We start from the raw sequence: 8,831 nt of genomic DNA on the forward strand, positions 1-8,831 counted from the left end.
ACTTGAGAGTCAAATGTTCATCTTCTCCACTAAGACTATGATAATTCTCTTTCAATCCTTTCTCACAACAATCTTCCAAGACAACCTATGTTGGATATATCCTTCTCCAACATGCATGGAAGATGAAGTGAAGATATTTTAATGATGAAATTCTAGTAGCACACATACTTCTGTACCATTTTGTTGCATCCTTCTCTAGAGACATAATGAGCAACTTCATCAAAAAATCTTCATGGAAAACCCTAAGTGGTTGGATGCAAAGACGGAACTTTCAAATGTTGTGCAAGGTTATTGTTGTCATCTTTCTTAAGTTGAGGAAGATTGTTTTCCTATTTTTTACTATCAAACATAACATTTAGAAACCAAGTATAGTACAAAAATTGAATGAAGTATCCATTGCAACTACCCATGAAGAAAATAAGTTATTCATGAAAACAATATAACTTTTCCAAAGTGGAGTACGCAAGTGAGTTTATTTATTTATTTTTTGAAAAAAACCTCATTGCCAATTGTTTTTCTCTAGTTCACCACTAGGTAATATAATCTATTTTTTTGGCATTCACTAGAAGAAAAAATTGTTCATATTCATTCCCTAGTTATGACACCAAAATGAATGTTGTTCCTTAGACTATTTTTAAGAAGGAAATGGGGCCAAGGCATCTTATGGAGGAAAATATATGCCTTAAGCCGACTCTTGGACTAGAGGGGGTAACCCACTAATTAAATTCAATTCTTGGATATCCATTATAACTTTAGCAATAAAATTCTCATGCAAATATCCATGCTAGATTTTAGTGATTCTGAGTATTATAATGTTAGAGTAATTGTGCAAAGTAGATATGATAAACCTATTCAAACTCTTCATGCTAGGACATTTCGATTGGACACCACGATCCCATATTATAGAAATACAACACTAATATGATGAAAGATATAGAAGAAGTTTAATGAAAATAAATATTTTAAGTGCCAATAATGATGACATGGTAGTCCTTAAAATCAAGGAATCCAAAGAAATACTGAACATTCAAATGAGGGTGATAGTCACTGACTTGTATTGATAGGAGAGAAAACACATGGAAATATCAAATGAATCCAAATTTATGCAAAAATACTTATTCGGTAATTTTCACATGAGGTCGGTAGTTTAGTAGTGTCTACAAAGCATAAATAACCTTGCCTTCAAAGTAGGTGATTTTTTATTACTGAAATGCAATATTACATACTTTACCCATTTCCAAAAAAATTAGAGTATCCAACTCATAAACTCCAAAATACATTAATATATGACATCGAAAAGAGCAGGTATTGGAATTGGATCATTTCCTGATATAAACTTTCAAAGATGTTATAGATAAAATGTTAAGAATAAATATTCAACATTCATCTTCATAATTGAAAAAACTTTTACATGAGTTTGTCGAAACTTATAAGAAGACCTATTGATAAACCAAAGAAATCTACATGAACTAGCAGAAATACAAGTCCTACAAAATGGGGGGTAAATCATTTGGTTCATTCCTTTGTCCTTTTCATACATACAGTGGTCTTGTGGGCTCTAGAGAAAGATCCTGCATACCTAAGATACAAAATTCTAGCCCCTTCCAAATCATAAATTCTATCATTTATCCCACTTTTCATCCTAATTTTCAGCCTTCTTTTCTATGACTACATTCTAAAAATATAAAAGAAAATAATATGTCTTGAGAGAGTTTGGCCCCAAGTATGAAATATCCCACTTCACCTAGAAGATAAACGAGATTTTCATTTTTTTTTAAAAACCATAAGTGAATACATCTAGCTCCACACTTTCTTTGACCATCCTTTCAAACATCTTATTTGCCTCTACAATTGGACCAAAACTTCCAAAATTAACAATAACATGTCATGGAATATTGCAATCCATAAATCTTTATCATGACATGGTTATATTATATTTGAATGAATGGTTTGCAAGACAACACCTTTACATCTTGAGTAAGTTCTTCTTCTATAAAATTCAATAGATTAAAAAAAAAACCCCTTCCTACCCTGACTTCTACTATCTATATCCCTCCTACATACATTGCATATTTGAAAAACATGTATAAAACTAATTACTTAATGCTAACCAGTTCCGTTCACGCCTGCTTCAACCTTGACTACATATTCCACTCTTCTAGCTGATACTTGAAGAGGAGTCCTTGTGTTAACGTCTTTCACTCTAGCCCTTTCAGCATCCATTTGAGCCAATGTATAACTAGTTACATTTGTACCTACTTTAGCATTTCCTGCATGTTCCATTTGCTCAGCTTCTCTTTGTAGAGGAGTAGTTTCATTCATGCCTTGCACCCCATCCTCTTCATTATCCATTTGCTCCGACGGTTCAACTAGAGATTCATCCATGATTCCATGTATTTCCTTCATAACTCCATTTACTATCATTTTAGATGTCAACTCCACATTTTCCAGCTTGTCAGCCAAGCTATCCATTGTGTCGAGTAACTGATCCACCTTATCCATTGTTTCACGCCTTTGATTTAGGAGGGAAAAGTGTGATCTCATCTCAAAGATTATTTGATCACTTTTCTTAGCTTTGAAGGAAGTGATGAAAGTCGTGCTCAAGTCCAGATGAGCTTCCATGAAATCCTGACCATATTTATCCACACTAATGGATCTCTCCATTGAATAATTGGGTCCTGTTATACTGTAAGTCATTGATGGATAAACAACTATTAGGAAGCTCCATTTATGCTCACCCATTCCAACCTAGTTCTCTTCATTTCGACCCTATGAGAGTTCACTACTTAGGTCATATATTTGCAACTACCAGACTAGCAGGGGCATTGGTATTTCATGTCTTCTTCTACAAGGATCGTGTGCATTTAATGTCCCATTGGCTTGAATATTGTATTCATGCTCCTCTGTAAAATTTCTCATTAATACAATGCATTATATCTAACATTTGTCCTAGAGTGACGTGTTGTGTATCGAGAAATGTCAAATCCACTACTGCCTATCAACCTTAGGAGACGTTGAATCATTGATCTAAGGAGGGCTCGATAAATGATCCATTAATGTGTGTGGCTCACTTGAGTGTCCCACTATCTCTGCACTATGCTCTAGGGGTTCTTGATTACACTTAAATACCTTTTCAACTTATAACTAATAGCCTTGTTCCCTATATGCATGAATCTTTGGCAAGATAACATATACACCTCATTTTTTCAATAAGAATATTTTTTTTTGAAACCAGGGCCATGTTTTCTTAAGTGTCCTAGATCTATAGAAATTTTAACATAAACAATGAAAAATAAGACTATGCTTTCCATCAATTCTCTACCCAGGGAATTATATGAATCTTGAATGCCTTTTTTAATCAAATCTTTTAGGAATTTCCATCTTTGCCTTCAAAATTTAGTTTAAACTATTTGAAGTGAGATTGTCACTCAACTATCTTCTTTCCATGAGCTAACTAGAGCATCAAATATTTGAGGTGAGATTGTCACTCAACTATCTTCTTTCCATGAGTTAACTAGAGCATCAAATATTGAGCATTACTTTAAATATTGTCAAGTTCTCTATTGATTTACGAGTGTACCCATCTATTAATTATTTCAACCAAATTGATGATCTTTGGGAACTTTCTCAAACTAAAAGTAGGTTTCTACAAGCAGACCATTCACTTTAAGAGAAACTAACCTTTTTCTTTATGGGTACAACCATTTCTGTTTCTCCTAACACATTATCCAATAATAATTTTAATTGGTTGTCTTCATTTCCAAGGCATTGCAAGCTACATTACACAACATGAATATGATTGATGTCCCATAGTAGGGTCACAATACCCAATATCACAAAGGATGTAATTATAGAAAATTATTATGGAGTGTTGAGTCTTTTCATCAACTTATGTACTACATGTGCTCCATTCACATTGTGTGATATATTGACAATCTCTTTAGGTTTACTAGTAATTGCATGAAGAATTTTCATCTTATGGTCTTCACTACAAATTTCCAAAAGTTTTGTGCAAGATAATTCCAAAAAAGATCAATCATAATTTTATTTATGTGATCTATAGTCCACATTTTCATGTGAAGATCTAGGATGCCCATGATTGTCTAGCTAAGAAGACCCAACCCACAAAATAGAAGGATGGTGTCCATTAGATACTATCCTTTCACTACCATTTCCATTTCTCTAGGAGTCTACCCCCTCCTACTAGACTCTGATTGATGGTAATAACAATGTTTATAGCTAAAGACTAAATTCTAGTCAAAATACTTTTGAGAAAGACTATCTTTTCCTCTACATTCAAACTTTGTAAACCCAAAATGGTCCTTCATTAAATATTACCAAGTGTGGAAATTTCTCCACTAACAACCATTTGCACTAGCTTTGGGAAAAGGGAAAATTTCACTTATACCTTAGAAATCTTGGGCATGATAGTGACAAGGATTTCCACTTTATGATGGAAAGTTAAGAAATTAATGGTAGATGCACTTGAAATACCTAAAATTAAATTGGCATCCCAATTTCCTTCAATTATAAGTAATAACTACTATTGGTATTTATACATGAGCTATTCAAGGTAGGAAATTTTCATTGAAGGTTGCACACCTTACTATTTGAATTTTGGTCTGAATAACCACCCATGATATATCAACTATCTAATTTATTGTGAAAAATATTCATCATGAATATTCCCTATGGTGAAACCTTGGGCGCTAATGGAGATGAAGATTCTATTTGTAGTCATTTAAATTTTTTTAAATTGCCAAATCCATAAGTCTTGTGACACCTAATCTTTGTAAATGCCATATTATGATGCATGGACGTCGGTTGTCTCATACCACAAATTCCATAAATGCCATAAGTATGGTAGGTTCGTTGAAACATAACAAGTATGGATGGTTCATCAAAAAATATTTTATAAAAATTAGCAGAGATGCCAGTCTTGTGATGCCATTTCCAATGACACAAACGTTGTAACTATGGTAGGTTCAATGCAATATTTTTACAATTTTTGTGGAAGACATCAATATGGCGATGCCCTTTCTGATGACAGAAATGTCACAACTATGACAGATTACCATTGGTCTTCTGAGGCACTTTTCGACAACACAGAGAAGTTTTCTTGTCATCGGTCATCTAATGAGGTTTTGCAACAAATCAGTGTAAAAGTTTCGATCTTCCTATTGTCAGAATTCCAACTAAAAATAAGATATCGAAAGCATGACCATACCAGAAATGGAATTTCGTGAAATATCGCAAGAACGAAAAATATCGAAAGCATGACCATACAAGAAATGGAATTTCGTTATAACTACGAATAATTATCGCAAGAATGAAAAAGACTCATTGAAATTCGGGTCAATATTTAGTAGTGTGTCAGGTAAGATAGAGCCACCATTCACTTAGATGGGGAGAGGAGAGCTTTGACATTTTCTGATGGAGCCCATATTTATAATTCCTTGAATGGATCTTTGAAGAAATCGACCTGGTTGATCTCCATCTGTTGGAGATCAGATGCTCAGCTAAAATTAAACATAAAACACAGCAGATCAATCATGCACATAAAGACACAAGAATTTAACGTGGTTCACCCAACCAATCTGGGCTACGTCCACACAACATAGGCATCGGCAATCTTATTAATCAAACAGGAGATTACATAATGAAATCCTCACAAAACTCTCACCCTCATAGCAAACAATCCGAATGGTTTCCTGTTATATAGCAAAGAGAATCTAACCACCTCATTAACTCACTCACATCAAATATAGGAGGCATTAATCATCTCCCAACAACCTGGAGCTAATCTAGGAACTGAATTTCTATTGTTGTCACCTACAAAGATTTTTGCCTATTTTATTCCAAACAGAAAATCTCAACAATCTCCACCTTGACAAAAATTAGCCTGATGCCCTGTTATTATTATTTTATCTTTTCTGCAAGCCAAGAGAAGCCAAACACCAGCGTAGCTTCTCTAACAAAACTGGTTTCGTGAACATGTCTGCACAATTCTCCTTTGTATGCACCTTTTCAAGAGAGACTCCCCTTTCAGTGATAACCTGTCTTACAAAATGGTACTTGATCGGTATATGCTTTGATTTACTATGATAGGCCGGATTCTTAGCCAAATGTATTGCACTTTGACTGTCACAGAATAACTTGATGTTGTCCTGCAACCTACCAAATTCACCAAACAAACCTTTCAACCAAATCACTTCTTTGCAAGCATGAGAAGCAGCAATGTATTCTGCTTTAGTAGTGGACAAAGCAACAATGTTTTGTAGCTTTGACATCCAACTTATAGCTCCACCTGCAAGAGTAAAGACATACCCTGAAGTTGACCTTCTCTTATCCAAATCACCTGCAAAATCGGAATCAACATATCTGCAAACAAATTCACTACTCTTATTGTAAGTGATACAATAACTACTTGTGCCTCTCAGATACCGAAGCACCCATTTCACTGCTGACCAGTGTTCTTTACCCGGATTTGCCATGTACCTGCTGACAACCCCAACTGCATGTGAAATATCTGGTCGAGTACAAACCATCGCATACATTAAACACCCTACTACATTGGCATATGGAATTCGAGATATATAATCCTTTTCTTCATCTGTATTAGGACATAAACTCGAAGAAAGCTTAAAATGGGAAGCTAAAGGGACTGAAACAGGCTTCACATTATTCATACCAAACCTCAAAAGTATTTTCTCAATATACTTTTGTTGTGATAGTCATAGCTTACCATTGCTCATGTCTCTGAAAATCTCCATGCCCAAAATCTGTCTTGCTGCTCCTAGATCTTTCATATCAAACGTCCTTGCCATCTGAGCCTTCAACCTGTTGATTTCTTCTATGCTTTTGCTTGCTAAAAGCATATCGTCAACATACAATACCAAGATAATGAATATGCCATTATTCAACTGTTTAAAATAAACACAATGATCATATTCACTTCTAACATATTTTTGACTCAACATGAAAGAATCAAACTTCTTATACCACTGCCGAGGCGACTGCTTCAGGCCATATAATGACTTCTTGAGCCTGCAGACAAATTTCTCATTGCGATGGTGAACAAACCCTTCCAGTTGTTCCATATATATTTCCTCATCTAAGTCACCATGTAGAAATGCAGTCTTAACATCTAACTGATGCAACTCTAAATCAAGCAAAGCCACTAATGCTAACACAATTCTAATTGAAACAATTTTAACCACTGGTGAAAAAATCTCATGAAAGTCAATACCGGCTTTCTGAGAAAACCCTTTTGCAACCAGCCGTACTTTGTACCTGTCTTCCATATCATTCACACCCCGTTTCAGCTTGAAAACCCATTTACACCCCACAGTTTTCCTGCCTTTCGGAAGCTCAACCAGATCCCATGTACCATTCTTACATAAGGCCATCATTTCGTCCTTCATGGCTGCTTTCCACTTGTCACTATTTGAACCTTCTACAGCTTCCTGATAACACAAAGGTTCATCATCATTAGCGGTCAAAGCAACTGAAGTAACATGATCATCATACCTTCTCGGAGGGCTTTTGATCCTTGTAGACCTCCTTAAGAATGTTTCTGGTGCTTCCACAATTGGCTGTCTATCATCTGTAGGAACTTCTTCATGATCGCCATCTGAGACCTGTTCATGACCTCCATCTGAACCCTGTTCATAATCTGATTCTGAAACTTGTTCATGACTAGAATCTGAACTATGGTCGTTATGACTATCATTAGAAATGCTGTCAAACTGAATGTGTTGGAAATCAAATACATCATCCTGTTTCAATCTACTATCTACATCTAACTGTACAAGAGAGGATTCATTAAACTTTACATCTCTGTTGATGATGATTTTGCGGGTAGTAGGATCCCACAATCTATATCCCTTTGTTCCATCACCATACCCAACAAAGACATACCTTTTCGATTTCGGATCTAATTTAGTTCGTTGATGTTTAGGCACTAGAGCATATGCTTCACAACCAAACACTCTGAGTTTAGAATAGTCACAAGGGTGTCCTTTCCATACCTCTTGCGGAACCTTGCAGCCTATCGCCGTTGATGGAGATCGGTTTATCACATAACAAGCTGTTGCCACTGCTTCCATCCACAACTCCTTTTGCAACCCGACGTTACTCAGCATACACCTTGCTCTCTCTAGAAGAGTCCTGTTCATGCGTTCAGCAACTCCATTCTGCTGAGGAGTATAAACCATGGTCTTATGTCTCTCGATCCCTGCATCCTTGCAATAGCTGTCAAACTCCTTGGAAGTAAACTCACCACCATTGTCTGTTCTTAAACATTTTATAGTTCTACCAGTGCTGTTTTCTACCAATGCTCTAAACTGCTTGAAAACTGTAAAAACATCAGACTTCCTTTTCAACATGTAGACCCACACTTTTCTAGAAAAGTCATCAATAAATGATACAAAATATGACGAGCCACCATATGACGCTGTAGGGGTTGGACCCCAAACATCTGAATGGATATAATCAAGTATTCCTTTACTAGTATGTTTGCCTGTTTTAAATTTTTGTTTACTTTGTTTTCCAAACAAGCAATGTTTACAGAAATCTAACTTTCCAGATCTTAGATTAGGAAGTAACTTGCGATCAGCCAAAATTTTCAACCCTCGTTTGCTCATATGGCCCAACCTTTGATGCCATAGGCGAATGGAACTACTGTCCTGTTCAGACACCGACACATGATCTGACCCAGTTCTACCTTCTAATTGAAAAAGATTTCCTACATTCTTAGCCTTCATCACTAGTAAAATACCTTTATAGATTTTCATAACTCCACCTTGAATTACAGTTTTATATCCATTCGT

This window comes from Pinus tabuliformis, chromosome 8 (genome assembly GCF_031772625.1).
Source record: "Pinus tabuliformis cultivar Carrire ecotype Pingquan chromosome 8, CPIR1, whole genome shotgun sequence".
NCBI lineage: Eukaryota > Viridiplantae > Streptophyta > Pinopsida > Pinales > Pinaceae > Pinus > Pinus tabuliformis.